This window comes from Echinops telfairi, unplaced genomic scaffold (assembly GCF_000313985.2).
Source record: "Echinops telfairi isolate 266 unplaced genomic scaffold, ASM31398v2 ScPeMD7_443;HRSCAF=831, whole genome shotgun sequence".
Taxonomy (NCBI): domain Eukaryota; kingdom Metazoa; phylum Chordata; class Mammalia; order Afrosoricida; family Tenrecidae; genus Echinops; species Echinops telfairi.
Genome location: NW_022104341.1, coordinates 82,153,525 through 82,176,433, shown reverse-complemented (window position 1 = coordinate 82,176,433; position 22,909 = coordinate 82,153,525). Strand labels below are relative to the sequence as shown.

Genomic DNA, 22,909 nt, shown 5'->3' with positions numbered 1-22,909 from the left:
AGAAGCAACAAAGCCCGTATGGAAGAAGCACACCAGCGTGTGCGATCACGGGGGTGTCAAAGGGATCAGGTATCAGGCATCATCAGAACAAAAAATCTTACCATAGTGAATGAAAGGGGAGTACAGAATGGAGACCCAAAGCCCATTAGTAGGCCACTGGAGATCCCCTTGCAGAGGGTTCTTGGGGAGGAGACAAGCCAGTCACGGTGTGATGTAGCAATCATGAAAAATACAACTTTCCTCTAGTTCCTAAATGGTTCCTCTCTCCCTACCCACTCCCCGCTATCATGATCCTAATTCTATCTTGCAAGTCTGGCTAGACCAGAGGATGTACACTGGTGCAAATATGGATTGTGATAAGAGTTGTATGAGCCCCTAATAAAATGATCCCAAAAAATTCTAATTAGAAAATTGACAAAAATATATAAGCAGCTATTTCACCAAAGAGGATAGATACATAAATGGCAAATAAAACTCATTACTCTGGAGTCTATTTTGACTCATAGTAACCCTATGGAACACAGAACTACCCCATACATTTCTAAGACTCTCATCTTTACTGAAGCCAGCTGCCATATCAAATTGATTCATGCAACAACTTGGGTGAATCTTGAGAGAATTATTCTGAGTGAAAAAAGTCAATCCCCAAAGGTTACATATTATATGATTTAATTTACATTCAATGCTTGAAATGACAAAATTTTAAGTGGTCCTAGAGATCAGAGAGGGAAAGAAAGTGGAAGGTATTAAGATGGCTACTGGTAAAGAAAAACAGCAAGAGAGATCCTTTGGTGATAGGGCTGTTCTGTATCTTAACTATATGGATTCAGTATCCTTAGTACGATATTGTACTATAATTTTTTCAAGATGTTATTACATGATATTGCTCTGTTATTTCTTACAGCTGCATGTGAAACTATATCTCAAATAAAAAGCTGTCTTTCTTAAAAGAAAGTAAGTCCATAGACCACTATCCCTTATGGCCATAAGCACAAAATTCTTTAACAAAATGCCAATAAATGGACTCTAGAAATGTATAAGGAAGGATTACATAACACTGTAATCATTTGGGTATACCCAAAGAGTTCAAGGGTAGTGCATCAAGCAAAAATCAATGTAGTAAATATATTAATAAACAAAAATACATGAGCAATAGATGTGCAAACAGCATTTAGCAAAACCCAACATGTTCATTCAAAAATACTGAGCACACTAGAACTTCATAGTTTGATTAAGAGCATCTCCAGGAAAAAATGAAAAATCCTGAGGCATCTAACAACAAAAACAAGCATCTTACTTAATGGTGAAAAACTGAATTCTCTCTCCCTAAAATGTAGAACAAGAGGAGTATGTCTGCTTGTGGCATTTTTCCAACATTGTACTGGAGGTTAGGCAAGTAAAAAACATAAAATGTACCTAAATTAGGAAGCAAAACTATCTTAATTTGCAGATGACATAATCCTAATGAATTCCCAAAAATCTAAACACAATTCACAAGAATTTTTTTAAAAGGATTTTTAAAAGTTTATTGTTACAAGATGGTAGATCGATAAATAAAATAATTGTATGAATAATTATATTTCTATATGCTAACAAACAACACAAAAATAAAATTAAGAAAACAATTCCACTTACAACACCAAAAAGGAAAAATTTGGCAACAGGTTACTCAATACTATTCCATTATATGACTATTCTACAAAACATTAATTCTATTACTAATAGAAACTTGAGTTGGTTCTATTCTTTCACTTTTACAATATTCTTATGAACTTCCCGGTATTTGTCCCAGATACAAACTTATGCCTATGTTCCAGAGTCCCTCTAGAGTATATACTTTGCTGCAAAATTGTTCTCTAAAGTTGGGCTCCAATTGATCATTCGCTCCCCACTACAGTGCATGAGAGCTCTCATTATTCCGTATCACTAGTATCCAACCAAAAACTCACTGCTGAGTCAATTCCGACTCATCAGAACCCTATAGGCACCTATCAATTTCTAAAACTATAAACCTTCACAGGAGTATAAAGCCTCACCCCTGACAGAGCAGTTGGTAGTTTTCAACTGCTGCCCTTGCGGTTAGCAGCCCAACGAGTAACCTACTACGCCATCAGGCTCCTTTTACCTCACCAGTATCATGAATACAAAGTATTACTTCATTGAGGGTTCAATTTGCACTCCTATAAATACTGAGGTTGAGGTTGTCTACAGATAATTGTGTTTATTCATCTATAAATTACGTCCAGTTTTTAAAATTAGTATGTTTATAAGTTTTTTATATATTCTAGAAATTAATTTTTTTAATGTATTGGTATTTTTATTTCAATGTTTTAAATGTTCAGTGTAGACCGTCTTGTTTCTTCAAGATCTCAAGGGATGAATTTCATTAACCCAAGGGTACAAGAAAGCTGGCAAAAACAAGTTTTAGTGGGGAGGGAAAAAAGAGGTGCTGATACCAAGGGCTCAATAGAAAGCAAATGTCTAGAAAGAATGATGGCAATATATGTACAAATATGCCAGACACAACTGATGTATGAATTTTTAGAGTTGCAAGAGCCCCCAATAAAAGGATCTTTTAATAAATTTTTTTAAATCATTTTATTGGGGGCTCACACAACTCTTATCACAATCCATACATACATCCATTGTCAAGCACTCTTGTATACTTGTTTCCCTCATCATTCTCAAAACATTTGCTTTCTACTTGAGCCCTTGGCATCAGCCCATTTTTCCCCTCCCTCTCTGCTCCCCACTCCCCCTTGAACCCTTGATAATTTATAAATTATTATTTTGTCATATCTTACACCATCCAACATCTCCCTTCACCCACTTCTCCGCTGTCCGTCCCCCCAGGGAGGAGATAATATGCAGATCCTTGTAATCTGTTCCCCCTTTCTCCCTCACTTTCCCTCCACCCTCCCCAAATTAATTCTTTGTATATATTATAAAAACATTTTCTACAAGATGGTAGAGTATCTTGTAATTTCATGTTACCTTTTGTGTACTTTTTTTATCTACACATTTAGACTTCACATTCCAGGTCTTTTTAAAAGAAATCTTTCCCTGTCTTGATATCATATTCTTTTATATTACTTCTAAAAGTCTTGCTTTTCATATTTACCTCTTTATTTTGTTAGGAGTTGAGCCTTGGTGACACTATCACTTAAGCAAGCTCAGTGGTCCAAAACAATCAGCTACTCTGTGGGGAAAAAATGAGGCTGTCTGTTTTGTAAAGATTTACAGCCTCAAAATCCCTATATAGGATTGCTATGAGTCAGAATTGACTCAGTGAGAGTGGGTTTGGTTTGGGGATTTTTTTAATAAGATGTGAGGTAGTTAGTTCTCCCACGTAATCATTTCATATTGATAACCATTTATCCATATACTGCTTCAGCAGCTCATTCTTTCTTCACTCACAAGCAAAACTCTGTTGTATATTAAATTTCCTTATATGTACGGGTTCTGTTCCTGGGCTCTCTATTCTGTTCCATTGGTTGATCTAGATCCCTTTTAATTATGGCTTGATTTAAGTCTTACTATTTGATAGAGTTTAAGTCTCCCTCTTAATTTTTCTTGACAGTTTGATCTCCTACATAAATTCTGGATCCAGATTCCGAAATTACATGAAAAAAACACAGAATTGCATTGAACTTATAAATTAACTTGGAAAAAATGGCCATGTTTTTAATATTGAGTCTTCCTATCACTAATATGGTTTTCTGCAATTTATTTAAATTTCTTCTAATGTCTTTCAATCAAATTTTATAATTTTGTCCAAAAATAGTTATGGGCATCTTTCATTGACTTTTTCACAGGTATTTTTCCAGCTGCTGCTTTTTCAAATTATGTTATTTGCTACTGATATATAGACTCCAACTATACATATAGATCTTTGTTCTAGCCATCTAGTTTTCTTCAATAACATAATAGTAAATGATCTTGGACTTTCTATATAGGTAACATTCATCTCATTAATAACTCATTGATTGAGTACGTGAATGTTCCTTCTTTTTCAAGACTCATGAAAAGCTCAATTGCTTGGTAGCATTCACTCATAAAACTGAATGGACCTGGGGCTGTGTAACAATAATTTGGGTTTTTTCCCATTATTACTACTGATTTGATGTCTTTAATGGTTAAAGGGTTCAATGAAAATTTTCCACTTCTCAGTTAGTTTTGGTAAATTATACTTAATATATTTTTTAATAAATCATCTTATTGGGGGTTCTTAAGGCTCTTATAACAATCAATACATCAATTGTATAAAGCGCATTTGTACTTATGTTGCCATCATCATTTTCAAAACATTTTCTTTCTACTTCAGCCCTTGGTATCAGCTCCTCTTTTTTTCCCTTCCTCCCCTCTCTTCCCACCCTCATGAACCTTTAATAAATTATTTTTATTTTCATATCTTACACCATCCACTGTCTCCCTTCACTCACCTTTCTTTTGTTCGCCCCCCCCTGGGGTGGCTGGTGGATGGTAGGTGGGAGGTTATAAGTCGATCATTGTGATCAGTTCTATACGTAACTTTTTTTTTTAAGTGCTTTCCCTATTTAAGCTAATTTCTCATTGGTCTTTATATCATAGTTTGTCTTCCATTTTCATAGTTCCTAGGTCTTTCTTATTTAAAAGTATCTTAGATAGTTTTAAACTGTAATTAATTAAGTGGGGACTTGATATACAAATGAAACAATACAATGGTTATTACTTATAGAAGTTAATGTATGGGTGCAATTAGAGACATCTAAAATATAAATACTGATGAATAACAAATTCACACAGGACAATCCTTCCTTTAGCTTAGAGTACAGTGAGGTCATCCTTACTAAATATTTTCTGATATATTATTAACAACTAATACATTTCATACTGAAATTTTTCTTTCATTAAACCCACAGAATGAAAATGTCAAGACTGGAAAGAGATAAGTTGAAATTTAAACTATTATTACTCTAGGGGGAAAGTCTTTTTATTTTTGCCCATTTCAGTTCAGCATAACAAGAGAGTTACCTCTTCGGTTTCAGTATGTTTACATTGTTGTTTCAAATAAAGTATTTTCTTTCATTAATCATAGTAAAACTATTTGTATATAAATCCTGCCTACTGAAAGTAAGAACCAAACCTAATGATTTATACTAACACTTGAAACTACTTGTAGAAGGTCTAGCAAGGAGCTCCTAACTCAATTTGCAAAGTTGATTGAAAGTCATTAGTTCTTCCACTCCTTCCAAAGTAATGTTTAATGTGATGATGCATTAAAGATCTAGAAATTACTGGTACGTTGGATCCCTTTATGACATTCACAAAAAGCTTTAACCATTTAATAGAAATAAGCAAGACTTTTTTTTAATCTAAGAAAAAGACTCCAGAAACATGAGACAGCAAGGCCATTATAGAAAATCTTTTTTTTTTTTAATTTAATATGGGAAGAGTTCATGGAAGAAACCAAAAATACTATCCTACCTGTCATCTTCCATTTAATAAAACAAAGCCTACCGCCATCAAGTCAATTCTGATTCATAGCAACCCTATAGAGGGTTTCTGAGACTGAATCTTTACAGGAGCAAGACAGCCTCATCTTTCTACCCACATGCAGCTACTGACCTTAAGGTTAGCAGTCCAATACCTAACCCACAGCACAACCAGGGCTCCTTTGTACTTCAACACCCATCATTTTGAAAAGCTTTCCTTCCTATCCTAGCACATCCCCTTTTCTGGAACTTAATTATAGCACTTATCATTCTTTTGATACTTAGCAATCTACTGCTTATATTATTATTCATCTCTCATTTCATTTTTCTTATTGAAAAATAAAAATTAGAGCAATACTCTGAGAAATATTAAGCGAGACTGTGTACACGAGGGTGCTACAAGAAGGTTCATAGAAAAACAATTTAAAAATCATGAGATTTGGGGTTTTGGAGTTAGAATCATCTTGATGATGGTGATTTGGTTTTTGTTTGTTTACCTATTTTTGTTTTTTGGATTTTTTTTCCCTACAAACTTCTTTAAGTCCCCTTGAGTAAAATAGTACATATTAATATAAGTATTATAATTGTCCTTTCTAACTCTAAACAAGTCACCCTTGCTAACTCCCATTTTCTTTGCCTATAAAGTAAACATAATAATCTCAATCAAATAAATACATAATTGTCTATGCATAAAGTTGTTAGGTGTCACGGAGTCCATTCCGATTCATAGTAACTCTATGGACAGCAGAACAAAACATTGGCTCCTATTGGGCCCTCTACAAAATTGTCATGTATGAGCCCACTGCTTCAGCCACTGTGTCAATTTATTTCATTAAAGAAATGAACCAAAAGACTCTGGTTTTGAGAGCATTTTTCCATCATTATTATGAATACAAATCCTAGAATATTACAGTTGACCACTGCTAAACATTTGTACTATATAATGTATGTTAATTAACATTTAGAATAAGCACTTCCATAAACCCTTTACAAACATAAATGTTAATCGTTGCAAAACAATATTCTATATATACAGATCATAATTTACTTAACTTTTCATTTAATGAACATCAACCACTCTCATCCAGAATTTAGTCCCTACTCCTTATTCGTTTATTGTAGCTGTGGTGGTGTAGTGGGTTCCATAATGGGCTGCCAACTGCAAGTGTAACATTTGGAAACAACCAGCTGTTCTGCAGGAGAAAGGCAAGGCTTTCTACTTCTAATCAGAGTTATAGTCTCGGAAACCCACAGAGGCAGTTCTACTCTGTCCCATAGGGTTGCTATGAGTTGGAATTGACTTGATGGCACCGAGTTTGGTTTCGGCTTCCTTATTCTTTGACCACACCAGCCCATTAAAATGTCTCAGTCAAATATTTTGAAAAGGATGATGGTAACAAATGTACAAATGTGCTTGACACAATGGATGGATGGATGGATTTCTCTAAGAGTTGTACAAGCCCCCAACAGAATGATTAAATATATATATATGAAAACATTTTTGTTATAGATGGGAAAAAAAGTAGGCTTAAAAAGGAAGTATATCCTAGAATACAATTGACTGAAATTATAATTAAAGCTATTTTTGAAAATAACTAAATAAAATAAAATGTCTCAGTCATGGGGAATTAATCCAAAGATCTACTTTCTGTTCCCAAACCACCAATACTGAGTTCTACTGAAGAAAATCAGAACCAGTTGGGAACTCCTATTAGCACAAATGTCTAATCTTAACTGTGCTTAACCTGTTCATATTCTATCTTTATATAAAATACATATCCGTGACAATTCACCCCCACCATAGTCATCAATGACTATCTAAATCTCAAGCCCAGTACTATGTATACACATACTTATATTGTGGATCTTCCTACCAGAGTGATCTTCTACCAAAAGGAGAAAGAAAAATATGACCTCACGTTTTTCTTCAAACCTTTCTTTAAAAATGTTAAAACAATGATTTCTCTCTTTCTTTAGGCTAATAATCCCTTCTCACCTCCAGTCCCCTTCCTGTTTTATCAAATCACAAAATGTGCAGTATAGTCTAACTTCTCTCTACTGTCTCATCTCTACCAACATATAACAACCATTAAACTCATTCTTGAAAAAAATTATTCAGCTCTACTTCTCTTACGTGCTTCACAGCAAGTTTTCTAAAAGTACTCTATATTTGCACCTCTCAGATGCTTTTCAACCTACTGTAATTTAGCTTCAGTCTCAATCAATACATATATTAGTCTTGCTAAGGTCCTCCTTTTTTTTGTTTGTTTAACACTATTAGTCATTTCTTCCTGCTTGTAAATCTCGCCCTGGCTTGAGCTTCCCAGAAACTAATCTCTAGTACTTTTCCTACCTTCTGATTTTTTTTTTAGCCTTAAATTTGATAGTAGTCTTGAAACGATGTTTCAAAGATTTCCAACATCTATAGAATAAAGTCCAAACTCCTCAGTATAACACAAAGGATTCTTCATACTCTGGTCCCTGCTTACTCTTCCAGGCCCATTTTCTTATCACATTCCCACTCTACTCACACCAAAAAAACCCTAGCAGTTCCTCCAAACACAAAGTATTCCCTCAGGTTTTTGTACATGTGGATTATCTTTGCATCTCCAATGCTGGTTGTCTTGCAGATAAAAGGCAGAAGACTACGACTAACCATTTAGGCTTACAGTAAAGAGAAGTGAAGATCCATGAATGCTGCAAGAAAAGCAATGGAATTTTACTGAAGGCGGGGGAGGGGAGGGCGGCTGACTGGAAACAGGAAAAAAATGTTTTGATTTTTCCCATAGGAAATGGTAAAATGACCCATAGACAAAATGATGAACAGAACATTTTCTACAAATGCAACCCAGTGCTTCTCTTGTCCTAACTTTTGTCCATCCTGATCTTAAGAGTTCAAAATACACTAAAGCCATGTGGTCTCTAGAAGTGGGATGTGCAGCTACCTCTAAAAAAATCTCCAAAACAAAGTCCCTCCCCAATCGTTGTAATATTTCCGTGTTACTGTTCACAAAAACACTGACCCTTAGAGAGGTACACGAAGTAATGCCTATATGCCAGATACTAAACTGGATACAGGAGCCAGTAACAAAGGTGCTTGACTGCTAACCAGAAATTTGGTGGTTTGAACCCAACAGCTGCAGTCTGCCCCCACCCCCACAAAGATACAGCCTTGGAAACCCTGCAGAACAGACAGAATAGACTAGATGGCAATGGAGTTTTTGTTTTGTTACGGGAGGTGGGGCTAGTAACTGGGTATTGTTTTAAATATTATTATATATAACAGCTATGAGTATAGTATTTTATAATCTTTACCAAAAAATCCTTGTAAATGAAGTATTATTTTTCCCATTCAATAGTGTAACACAGGATCTAACAAAGTCTAACGCTCTTTCCTCCTAAGGAAGCAGATACACAAAGGCATGGCTTTAAAATTTCATCTCAGGAGCCCCTCACAACATGTGTAAACCCAGTCAAAACTAGGCCTCCATGGGAGATGTTGTCGAGTATTGAAAAATAAGGAGAGACATTTGTCAAGTTCATTCTCTACCAGTAAAGTCACTCTGGCTTTTATCTGTACTTCCAATTCCTCACTTCATCAAACCCTAAGAAACATACCTGGTAAATATATTTATATATGAGGATGGGGAAATAGATCTATATTTATAGGTTTAGTATTAAGGTAGCAGATGGCTATTGGGCCTCCATTCAAGTACTCCCTCAATGCAAGAATACTTTGTTCTATTAAACTCTCATTCGATGATGCTCACCTTCCTGACATATCGCTGAAGATAAATGGGTGCATAAGCAAATGTGGTGAAGGAAGCTGATGGTGCCTGGCTATCAAAAGATATAGTGTCTGGGGTCTTAAAGGTAAACAAGCGGCCATCTAGCTCAGAAGCAACAAAGCCCACATGGAAGAAGCACACCAGCCTGTGTGATCACGAGGTGTCGAAGGGATCAGGTATCAGGAATCAAAGAACAAAAAATCAAATCACTGTGAATGAGGGGGAGTGCAAATTGGGGACCCAAGACCCATCTGTAGGCAACTGGACATCCCCTTACAGAAAGGTCGTGTCAGGGAGCAGTGTAGCAACAATGAAACATACTACCCCACTCCCCACTATCATGATGCCAATTCTACCTTATAAATCCGGATAGACCAGAGGATGCACACTGGTACAGATAGGAACTGGAAACACAGGGAATACTGGGAGGGTGGAGAGAGGGTGGAGTGGAAAAGGGGAACCGATTACAAGGATCTACATATAACCTCCTCCCTGGGGGATGGACAACAGAAAAGTGGGTGAAGGGAGACGTTGGACAGTGTAGGATATAACAAAATAATAATTTATAAATTGTCAAGTGTTCATCAGGGAGAGGGAAGCGGGTAGGGAGGGGGGAAAATGAGAAGCTGATGCCAAGGGCTTACGTGGAGAGCAAATGTTTTAAGAGTGATGAGGGCAACGAATGTACAAATGTGCCTTACGCAATTGATGTATGTATGGATTGTGATAAGAGTTGTATGAGCCCCCAGTAAAATCATTTTTTTAAAAAATTTTTTTGCTCTCAAGTTTTGAGTCTGTATGAGACAGAATACTTAACAGGCGTCAAAAGCTGTCCATATCCCAATCTCTGGAGACTACAAATATGTTACCTTACATGACAATAGGGAACTGTGACTAAATTAAGGATTTTGAGGTAAAAAGATTATCATGGATGATCAAAAACAGCAGTTCTCAACCTGTGGGTCATGACCACTTTAGGGGTCCAATGACCCTTTCACAGGGGTTGCTTAAGACCATCAGAAAACACGTATTTTCTGCTGGTCTTAGGAACCGAAACACCGCTTCTCTGTCTCCAGGCAGGTCCGCCCACATGTAGATACGCCCACCTACAGGTAGCTGGTGTAAAAACTGTTATGGGAAACAGAAGGATTACTCTCAAGCTGTCTCCCCCAAATATATGCCAGACTTAGCTGCTTGAGAATGACTATACACTTGGAGGTCATCAGGAGTAGATTAGGGGTCATTCTCCCTAAGAGCTATCAGTCATCTAGACCAAGCAGACACCACTGTTTATCCCAAAACAAGGAGGGCCCACTCCCTTCTGATAAGGATAGTAGTTGTCTGTTTCCTTGTAGGAGACACCAGAGAGGTCACACCCACTCAAGGATGATCAAGGTTAGGCTGCCATCATGAATCTTGGGTCCCCCCCATCTTGTCACATGTATACCCCTAGATCTTCCCATTCCTATGGGCACACCCCTAGCTCATCCCCTTCCTGTTACGCTTATGCCTATCATACATCCTTCCTACAATGTGTATGCCTATTGTACTGCCCCTTCCTGTGACGTGTGGTTACCTGTAATCATGTCCCCCTAATGAGAGATAACTCTTGGTTAGCAATAAAGTGGAGGCTCTCCCCGGTCCTCACGCCCTGGGTCTCTCCTGCTCTCGTGGCCGGGCTCCCCCCACAAGGACCACCAAGCCAGGCTAAGGTGAGCATGCTACTATGAAGTGTGTCTGACTCCATTATTAGACTCTCTCCTCTACCTCTCATGCTTTCTATGACTTCACTATAATCTTTACTTATTATCGCTGTACAATTGCGCCTACTGGACCTGTGATGATGTGTGGGGGAACCTCTTCCCACCACAGACTGTTACCCATGCTATACCATGCTTCAAGACAAAATTCCATTTATTTGTAATTAGAAATAAATATTTCACAATATATAATAACATATTATTTTGTGATTAATCACTATGCTTTAATTATGTTCAATTTGTAACAATGAAAATATATTCTGCATATCAGATATTTACATTACAATTCATAACAGCAGCAAAATTACAGTTATGAAGTAGTAACAAAAATAATTTTATGGTTGGGGGGGTCACCACAACATGAGGAACTGTATTAAAGGGTGGCAGCTTTAGGAAAGTTGAGAGTCACTGATCAAAAAGGTGCCTAATGTCAGAGACAGGAGTGTCAGAGTGAGGTCAAAGAGACTTGAAGGTGCTTGCTCTGATAGCTTTGAAGATAGAGAAAAGAGTCAGAAGTCAACAGGTAATTTCTACAAGTTAGAAAGCAAACAAATTTTCCTCTTGAGTCTACAGCTCTGCCAACGCCTTAATTTTAGAGGACTTCTGACTACCAAAAAATCTTTAAGATAAGGACTGCAAGGGTAGTTCAACATTACGAAACTAATCAATGTAATATATTAGCAGAACACAGGTAAAGGATCGTATGTTCATCTCAATCAATGCAGAAAAAGAATTTTTAAAAATTCACCATCCTTTCATTATTAAAATACACTCAACAAACTAAAAGCAGAAAGGAAATTCTTCAATATGATAAAGGACATTTATGAAATACCTACAGTTAATATCATAACTCAATAAAGAAAGACTGGGAGCGTCCCCCTTAAAATCAGAAGCAAATCAAGGATACTCACTTTCACCACTGTTATTAAACAGTATGCTGTAAATCCTAATCAGATCAAGAAAGAAAATAATATACAGTGCATTGAAACCAGAAAAGAGTAAAACTATTCACAAATGACTTGATCCTAGATAAAGAATGCACAAGAAAGCCAATAATGAATTCAGCAAAATTATGTTATACAAGTTCAACACCCAAATATCAGTTGGATTTCAATAAACTAGCAATGAGTGACCTAAAAAAACAATTCCATTTATAATAGCATTAAGTAAATTTAATCAGGGAAGTGAAAGACTTGTACACTGTTTACACATTTGTTCACTGAAAACTACAAAGCATTGCTTGAAAGAAATTAAAGAAGACCTGAATAAATGGAATTACATTCTGTATTCATGGATTCACAGCTTAATATTGTTAACATGTCAAAGCAATCTATAGATGCTACACAAGTCCTATCAAAATTCCAATAATCTTCTTCACAGAAATGAAAAGGCCAATCCTCAAATTTCTAGGGAATTGTAAGAGTCCTGAATAGTCAGAGAAATCTTTAAAAAGAACATCAGAGGACTCACATTTCCCCATCTCACAACATACTGTAAAGATAGATTCAGTAATCGAAACAGCCTGGTGTCAGTATAATAAGCACATAAACCAATGGAACAGTAACAAAAGTCCAGAAATAAACCCTTGGTTTTTACAAGGATGTTAAGTGTATCCAATGCAGCAAGAATAGTCTTTCCAATAAATGGTGCTGTGAACTGGATCTCCTTCTGAAAAAGAATGAAATTGAACCTGTATCACACATTATATACAAAAATTAACTCAAAATGGATAGATTTAAATATAAGAATTAAAACCATAAAACTCTTAGAATAAAACCTAAAGGAAATGCTTTAGGATATACTTTTCCATCATAATATTTTTTAAAAGAAGAAAACATTATCGCCACTAAGTCCATTCTGAATCATAGCAGAAAGAACTAGTTAACGGCTTCATCGGTTCAAATGCTGTAAATCTTTATAGATGCAAACTGCCTCATTCTTCTCCTGCAGAGTTGGCTGATGTGTTTAAACCAGTTTATATGAATTAACCCACTGATTTGGGTTTCATCGAAGTTTAAAACTTTTGTGCATCAAAGGATTTTATTAACCAAGTGCAGAGACAACTTAGGCCCCATATATGATAAGAGCTTAATATGCAGTTTATCTGAAGAACTCCTAAAATCCAACAATCACAAAACATAATCTAAGCATGGACAAAGTGAAGTCCCAGGGTGGTTAAAATAGATTCTTCTATACCAACGTTCATCGCAGCATTATTTACAACCATCAAAAGGTAGAAATATCCTATCTGAAACCAGTCAGTGGCACCAAGGAAAAAACAGGCTTGGCAATGTGCTTCCAAAAAGACTAAACCAAAAAAATACAAACACACTGCCAACAAGGCGATCCCAGCTCACAGAGAAATAAAGGACCAGTGGGTTTGAACCAACGTTGCAATTAGCAGTCCAACAGTTATCTGACAGCATCACGAGGGCTCCTCCCTAAAGATTGCAGGAAAACAGATTCCAAAGTCACAAATCAAAAACAAAAGAACAAAATGTGCAAAAGACTTGAACAGCCATTTCACACACACATCCAAAAAAAGAAACACACACAGCTAATAAGCACATGAAAAGATGCGTAAGTCACTTAGTCATTAAGAGAAATGCAAATACATCAAAACCACAACGAGATACCACTTCACATGCACTGAAACAAAAAAACCAAATGCACTGCCATCAAGTCAATTCTGACTCACAGGGTAAGGAAGAACTCTCCTGGTGGGGGCAGAACTATAACTCTTATTGAGCTACTGACCTTGCAATTAGCAAACCAATGGGCAATCACTAAACCACTAGTGTTCCTTCACAGTCACTAGAACAGTTATTTAAAAATAGAAAACAGTGGATTGTGATAAGAGTTGTAAGAGCCCCCAATAAAATGATTAAAAAATAAAAAATAATGAAATAATTTTTTCAAAAATCGCAAGTACTGGTGAAAATGTGGAAAAACTTTAAACCCTCATCCAATGCTGGTGGGACTATAAAAAGCTATTATGTAAACAAATTGGGTGGTTCCTCAAAAGGCTATGCATAAAATTACCTTATCGCCCAGCAATTTCGTGCCTAGATACATACCCACAAGAATTAAAAGCAGCTCAGAGTCTTATACACCAGTATTCATTGCAGCATTATTTACAACAACCAAAAGGTAGAAACAAAGTATCCATCAACAAATGAGTATAAATACACATATGCATATGTACACATCCACATATACACCTGTGTATACACATATATACTTACATGTATATGTACATAAGCACATATGTGTTTATGTGTGTAGATATGTACATAAAAACACTTGTGTATGTGTACACGTGTATGTACATGATTGTGTACATGTGCATATACACATGATGGAATACTACTTAAGCATAAAGAGAATTGAATTTCTGAGACATGCTGCAAAATGGGTGAACCTTGAAAAGATTATGCTATATAAAATAAATCACATACAAAAGAGCACATATTTGTATTATGATTCTATTTATATGAAATATCTAGAAGAAGTAAATACAGACACCAAAGTTCACTCATCATTACTAGAGGCAGGAAAAAGAAAAAAACCACTGCTTAAAGGACATAGAATTTCCCCCCAACTACCAGGACCCCAATTCTGCCTTGCAGACCTGGTTAGACCAGATGATGCACAGTGGTACAGATGGGAATTGGAAACGCAGGGAATCTAGGAAAGATGAACCTCTCAGGACCAGGGGTGACAGTGGCGATACCAGGAGGGAAGGGGGGTGTAGAAAGGGGGAATTGATCACAGGTAGCTACATATAACCTCCTCTCTGGGGGATGGGCAGCAGAGGGGTGGGTGAAGGGAGACGCTGGGCAGTGTAATATGAGATACAATAATAATTTATAAATTATCAAGGGTGCATGGGGGAGAGGGGAGGAGGAAGGGAGGGGAAGGGGGAAAAATGAAAATGAGCTGATTCCAGGAACCCAAGAGGAAAGCGAATTTTGGGAATAATGAGGGCAACAAATGTATAGATGTGCTTTACACAATTGATCTATGTATTGTGATGAATTGTATGAGCCCCAATAAATTGATTTAAAAAAAAAAGACATAGAATTTGTGTTATAATGGATGAAGAAATTATAACCAGATAGTAGAGAATGGTAAATATAGTTAATATCACTGAATTGTACATATAAAAATGATTGAGATATTTTATCATGTATCTCCACAAGATTAGAAAAATATATCTCCCATACATCTCTTCTTACATGTCGCTACTTTTAGTTCTACAGGAGATCCCCAGAAGAATTTTATTAGAAATTGTCAAACTTCCCAAAATGGCTGCAACAATTAATATTTCCATTGATATTAAACTTAACTCATGGATAAGGGCAATATTCTTATAATTTACAGCAAATTTCTTTCAAAAAGGATTAGGCAACTTAAACATCTGAAAATTAAACATTACTTCATCCTGACCACTAGGCAAATTCGCACTACCTCTCACACCCCTTAGGAACTACTCAGTCGTATCTGATTTACTACTATGACTTGAAGCAGCAGAAGCCACTCCCTTCCCTTTCCTCAGTAAAGCCTACGGGGGAAAGAACCACACAAAAAGGCGAAAGCCTGGGCCACCTCACCACTACATCATTTTGAACTTAACCAGTTGCTACCAAATGAATTTCAACTCATGGCATCACCACGTGTCAGAACAGAATTATGCTCCAGAATTTTCAACGGCTGAGTTTTCAGAAGCAGATTGCCAGACTTCTCTTCCATAGTATCACCTGAGTGGACTTGAACATCCAGCAACTGAGGGTGTTAAATATTTGCACCATCCAGGGACTCATGTTTATTTCAGAGAGCCCTGGTGGCGTAGTGAGTTACCAACTGGGGTGGTAACTTTAAGGTTAGCAGTTCTAATCCACCAGCAACTTCATGGGAGAAAGATGAGGCTTTCAACTCCTATAAAGATTTACAGCCCAGAAGGACAGTTCTACTCTATTCTGTAAGGTCACTATGAGTCAGAATCAACTTGATGTCAATGAGTACAGTCCAAGGCAGGAGCCCTGGTGATACAGTGATTAAAATACTCAGTTGTAAACCAAAAGATCAAACCCATCAATGGCTCCATGCGAGACTATGGCAGTGTGCTTCTTAAAGGTTTACAGCCTTAGAAACTACTTTTCTACTGGGTCACTATGAGTTGCAAGCAACTTGAGGGCAGTGGGTTTGTTTTGGTTTATAGTCCAAACCTGTCTGTCTGCCTTAAATTGCTTCTTAATTTTGTAGTATCATTATCCCCCCAGCCAAAAGAACTAAACGAAATTCTAGATTCATTTTTTTCTCTGAATATTTTGTAAATCCCATCAACTCTACTTAATAATTCTTCTATTCATTCTAACTGCCACTGCTTACCTCCAGCTTTTATAGCATCTTTGGTCTGTACTGGAAGCTTCCTAATCAGTTTCCTTTCTTTCACCTTGCTCTCCTCCAATCTAGTCTTCATACTGTTGGCACAGATTTTCCCATTTAAAACCAATCAATCAATTATTCTCAATCTTTCTTAGGATAAAGTCCAATCCCAAGTATGCACAGTCCTTTATGGTCTAACACAGTGGTTCTCAACCTTCCTAATGCTGCGACCCTTTCATACAGTTCCTCATGTTGTGGTGACGCCCCACAAACATAAAATTATTTTCATTGCTACTTCATAACTGTAATTTTGATACTGTATGATTCGGGCAACCCCTGTGAAAGGGTCCTTTGACCCCCAAAGGGGTCATGACCCACAGGTTGAAAACCTCTGGTCTAACCCTTACCTATCTTTCTAGACTCATCTACCACCACATTTGACATATCATGTTTCAACAAAATTTAACTACACAGTCCCCAGAATACACCAAAGTATTTTAACAACTTGTCAGGAATTCAAATTAGTTCATTCTAGTTCAGCCCCCTGCTGAGAATTTGCAGATAAGCTGAATAAGGTACACATAAAAATCACCTATGGATTTTGCCAATGTGTAGATTCTGATTCAGTTATATCTATGGTGGATTATAATTAATCTCAACATATATTTAAAGTAAATTTACTGAAAGAGTCCTGGTGGTACAGTAGTTACTAGTTGGGCTGCTAATCATAAAGTCAGCAGTTTGAAACCACCAGCCGCTCCATGGGAGAAAGACAGGGCTTTCTACTTCCATAAAGAGTTACAGTCTCAGAAACCCACAGGGTCAATTCTACCCTGTCCTATAAGGTCGTTATCGACTCGATGGTAGCGAGGATTTTTTGCTTGTTTCTTTTGGTGATTGAAATAGTCTCAGCAGGTGATCAAATTGGAACTGACCATTGAAAGCCCTGCTCTGTGCATTTACCCAGGCTATTCTCTCTCCATCATCTGCCAATAAATCAATCATTTCCTCTTTTATGTGTTTTCTATTACTCTACCTAAGGAGACTGATATGTAGTGGATTACAAGGTGGACAGCTAATCAAAAGGTCAGCAGTTTGAATCCAGCTGTACAAGAAAAAGATAAGGCTTTCAACTCCTGTGAAGATTTATAGTCTTGGAAACCCCAGGGAGCAGTTCTACTCTGCCCTACAGGATCACTTTTCAGTCAAAATCAACTTAATGGTAGTGGGTTTGGGTTTAATCACTATAACTAGGGGAATGCAGTGCTCTTATTGGTCAGGCCAGAGGTGCCATGAATCAGAATGGACTTGACATTAGGCAGTGAGTGAAGATCATACACACACACACACACCCTTGAAACCAATGAGCTAAATCAGCCCCACTCAAGTCACATGAATTACAAATGGAGGATGGTTCCAAGGGAGAAATCAGGAAGTCATTACCTCAATAAGAGGAAAGGAAAAGTTGGCAGGCAAAAAACATGTGTCTTCTCTTCAGTGGACATAGTGGTTATCTTCCCAAAATGAATCTTATTTCCCCTCTCCACTGTTAAGGTTTGTATAGGACCAATTGTTCCACCAAAGGAGAAAGAGGAGGCTAGCTACTCCCTTAAAGATTTACAGCCTGGGAAACCCTATTCAGGGTCACTATGAGTCAGAGTCAATTCAATTGGCAGTGAGTTAGCAGTACTTCCTCACTACCTCCAAGAATACGCCCTGATCTGAAACAAAATTCTCAGTGTGACAAACAAAATCAGCACCATCTATTAACTTGTTAAAAATGGAAATTCTTAGAACTCATCCCCAGACCTACAGAATAAGAAACTTTGAGGGATAAAGCCTGTTTTACCAAGCCCTACAGAGGTGGTTCTGATGCATGCTCAAGTTTAAAAACCACTGGTCTAGACAGAGAAAGTAACAATTCATAGTTCTAAGAAGCACAGGTTTTTGCGACAATGAACAATGTGGGTAAGGGAATGGTCCAATTAGTATGAAGTTCTGATGTCTGTGTTGTCTTTTTCTCCCTTACTCCCAACACCTAATGAGGAAATAGGCAGTCCAAAAAGCCAAAGGCTTCATCTTGAACTACCAGGGAAGCTAGCCTAAGTCAAGATACTGCAGAAAAACAGAATCAAGCCCTGACTGCCTGTTCAACGCACACAAGGTTTTCTCACTCATTCCCTCTGGGCTTTCAATTACCTGAGCCAATTAAATCTCTTTTACTTCCATTCCAGTTGGATTTTCCATTACTGAAACTGGTAATATCCTAATATCCACTATATCAAGTAATAAACTCACTGCCATAGAGTCGATGCCAACTCATGACCCTATAAGGCAGGGTAGGACTGCCCCAGTGAGTTTCCAAGACTGTAACTCTTCACGAGAATAGAAAGACCCATCTTTCTCCCAATCAAGTAATAAACCTATCCTTAAATACGATAACTCATTGCCATTGAGTCAATTGAGACTCACAGTGATCCCATAGAACAAGAGTTGTCCTGCGTGCTTCCAAGACAGTAACTCTTTACAGGTGTAGAAAGCCTCTTCTTTCTCCAGTGGAGCTGCTGGTAGTTTCAAACCAGACCTTGTAGTTAGTAATACAAGCAACCCATAACCACTATACCAGCAAGGCTCTTAAATAAGATAAGGAGACTATACTAACAAATTCTGTCTAGTCAAGAGCCCCTAAATTAATGTGGTCAGGTTTAGCAAATAAAAATACAGAATATACAGTTAACTTTTAATGTCAGATAAATTATTTTTTAGTTTATGCATATCCTAAATATTTCATGGAACGTATTATGTGCATATTATCAGGCAATCCTACTTTAACCACCCCCCTGGATCAGCCCTAGAAATAAGAGAAGCCTGGGTCAGCTCCCACTGGACAGATGCAATAGCTGCTTTTACAGTTCAGGATTACCAACAGTCTGGAATTAATGTTCTGCCACAGATCTGAACTATCTAACTGTCCTTAAAATCATATTTCTTTCTAAAAGCCAACAAGGTTGAGCTAATCTAGAGGAGTTCCAAGTAGCCCATCCAGTAGTGACAGGGTGAAATTGTACCAAGGTATACATTGTTTATACACCATGGTAAGGATGTAGAGTTGGGAACAGAACCTCTAGAAAGAAGCTAGGTCTATGCCACTGCTTTGTCTCACAGCTATTGGATTGTATCAGATTTCCTGGCCTAGCATTCAATGTTGACCCAATGTAACTTGTCAAACTTTTTACTCACAATTACTTTTGCTTAATGCTCATTATAATTTTCTAGTGAAATATTCCTCTTGGGGGAGAAAAATAAACCTAAAAAAGAGGTACACCCAAGAAGCTCACTGAAAGCCTTAAATTTCTCTGAAACCTGAAATTAGTCATGTCTTGAAATAATGGTTAAGGAAATGAACTAAAGTCGGGCAACCAGTACTCAAATCAGCTTTACCAATTACTAGTTTCTGTGACCTTGGGCAAATTACTTGCCTCAGTGAGCTTCAATTTCATCATCCGTAAAATGGTGATAGATAGTACCTACACCTCACAGGTTGTTGTAAAAATCAAACAAGATAATATTTATAAAGTGCACACCTGACCAAAATGCAACCACTTTTCACTTCCATAATTTCCAACATTGTCCAAATCACCATCATCTTTTAGCTAAATTACATGGTGCTTGTTAATCAAAAATGTAAACTTGCAGACTCAAATATCTATACAAATGTTTATAGCGGCACAATTCACAACAGCCAAAAAAGGTAGAAATAATCCAAATGTTTATCAATTAATGAAGTGATAGGTAAATTGTAACTCTTTACAGAATTAGAAAGGCTGAGGAGCTAGCTGGTCATTTTGAACTGTTGACCTCATGGTTAGCAGCCCAAAGTGTAACCACTTTCCAATTGAGGTTTTTCTGTTTAACTAAGCTGAGGTTTTTCTGTTTAACTAAGTTGTTGCTTTTGTTACTGTATATTTTTCTGTATATGAAATTCAGAACAGGTAAATCTATAGAGACAATACTGGATTAATAGTTTCTTGGGGGGTATGACAGGGGATGTTGGGGTGAAATAACAATGAGTACAAGAAAGAAAAAATATTCTAAAATTGATTGTGGTGATAATTGTACAACTCTTCGTAATATGATTTACCTATTGAATGGTAAATTACATGCCAATAAATTGTTATAAAAAAGAAAAAATATTTTTCTAGCACAAAAAATTCCTTTCAGTAATGCCTTTTCCGTAGAAATTCCCATGCAGATTTTCAATTTTTTTTTTCAGATTTTCAATTTTTATTTAAGGTTGGAGCTACCCTGTTTCCCCGAAAATAAGATAGTGTCTTATATTAATTTTTGCTCCCAAAGATGTGCTAGGTCTTATTTTCAGGGGATGTCTTATTTTTCCATGAAGAATACAGTACACATTGTTTATTGTTTTATTAAAAGAGACCTCGCAATTCCTGTCTTCTCTGGCTGCACTGCTGCCAACAGTGAACTGCGCGGTGGCACCCGCTGCTACGGTCCAGAGTTACAGTAGCTTGAGTTACAGTAGTTTCAGGGGCCCTTATTTTCGGGGAGGTCTTATTTTCGGGGGGGATGCCTTATATTTCAGCAAGAGTCAAAACTGCAAGTATGTCTTATTTTCACGGGATGTCTTACTTTCGGGGAAATAGGTAGTCTTTATTCAAGATTGAATCTAGTTGTATTTTAAAAAATAAAAACTGTAACAGTAATATTACACAAGTATTTAAGATTACTCAGACACAAATGTTCTAAATTTATTGTCCTGTATCCTTAGACAGAGCCCTGTTGGCACTATAGTCTATGTTGGACAGCTAAGCCAAGGTTAGTGGTTCAAACCTACCTGTCACTCTGTCATAAGAAAGTTGAAGATATCTGCTCCTATAAAGATTTGTAGCTTCAGAAACCCTATATAGGGTCACTATGAATAGTAACCAACTCCATGGCAGTAGGTTTTGGGTTTGGGGGTTTGGTTAGCCAAAGGTAGGCAATAAACAGAGTATAAAACAGGAAAGCCAACACTAGATCATGGTGGAAGGTGCTACTGGCCTTAGCTTTTTGTTGATTCACCACTACTCATAGGACTGTTTTCATAATGGTAAGAGGCAGGCAAAATGGTCTTGTCTAACAGGTTGGAAATAGTATCCTACCTCTTCTATTTTAGTAATAGTAATAATACCATCTTACTTTATGAGACTTACAAATATACCCAAGGAATTTATGCCAATTCAAGTCTTACACATACTGAAGCCAACTGCTATAATAGCAACACTGGGTAACAATTTTCCATTTGGTCTTGTGTTGTTTAAAACTAGCCTACCAAAGTCAAAATCTTACTATTCATTTCAAATTCTTCTGTTTCAAAAATGACTATTCTACATGATAAAACTTTATGAGCAACAACAACAAAAACCTTATGAACAAGCTCTTTTATTATCTAAGTACAGGTTTACAAGCAAGACTCATTCCTAAGTGTCTTTAAGTCAAATTTGTAGGTAAGAACAGATCCGTCTTCTTATTTAGCCTTACTTTTAGGTGTTCACCTGTTAACCACAAGGTTGACGGTTCAAACCCCCCAGGTATTCTGAGAAAGAAAAGGCCATCTGCTCTCATAAAGATGTATCATCTTGGAAAACGTATATAGGGTCACTATGAATTGGAATAGACCTGATGACAGTGTATTTGTTTTTTGGTTTGTGAGTCAGGCAACTATAACCCATACACTAAACTTATTACATATTTTTATTATTTCCTCTGTTAGGGTAAATTATCTTTATAATTTAAGGCTTGTATGGGACCAACATTTTAAAATTAAGTCATAGAATGAAACTGGTTAGGTGTAAGACTTAAAAAATATTTGGGGACCCAAGTGTTCAATGAAAAAAGAAGAGAGACAGGAAATAAACACAAGTGTCTGATCTCCAAAAGTTTACCTTGTTGTGGAATTTGGGGCCAGGGTGTGGTACCCCAACAGACTGGACTGAAATCACTCCTAAAGGCCAACAAACAGTCTTTGAACTAACTACAAGCTGTTCTTTCTTGTTGTGTTTGGTTTTGTTTTGTTTTGTGTCATTGGCTTGTTGTTGTTTTGTTGTATATTGTTGCTTGGTTTTGCTTTGTCTTGTTTTTGTGGATGTTAGTATCTCTGCAGGTCTGTCTAAATAAAATAAGCTGGATGAACAATCTGGAAGAGAAAACAACAGGACTGACAATTCCAGGGGGACATGGGAGAGGGGAATGTGGGGGGAAAGGTAGTGGTATTAACAAACCCAGGGACAAGGGAACAAGTGATCCAAATCGGTGATGAGGAGAGTGTAAGAGGCCTGGGAGGGCATGATCAAGGGTAATGTAACCAAGAGGAATTACTGAAACCCAAATGAAGACTGAGCATGAAAGTGGGACAAGAGGAAAGTCAAAGGAAATAGAGGAAAGAACTAGGAGGCAAAGGGCATTTATAGAGGTCTATGAGGCATGTACATATGTAAAT

At 37.0% G+C, this 22,909-nt stretch overlaps 1 protein-coding gene across 3 annotated transcripts in view; it reads right to left on the bottom strand.

Annotated features, from left to right (window-relative positions):
• The window catches only part of LOC101657368 (phosphatidylinositol 3-kinase regulatory subunit gamma), a 107,873-nt gene that overhangs the window by 75,419 nt on the left and 9,545 nt on the right, over window positions 1–22,909 (bottom strand). The window lies entirely within an intron of this gene.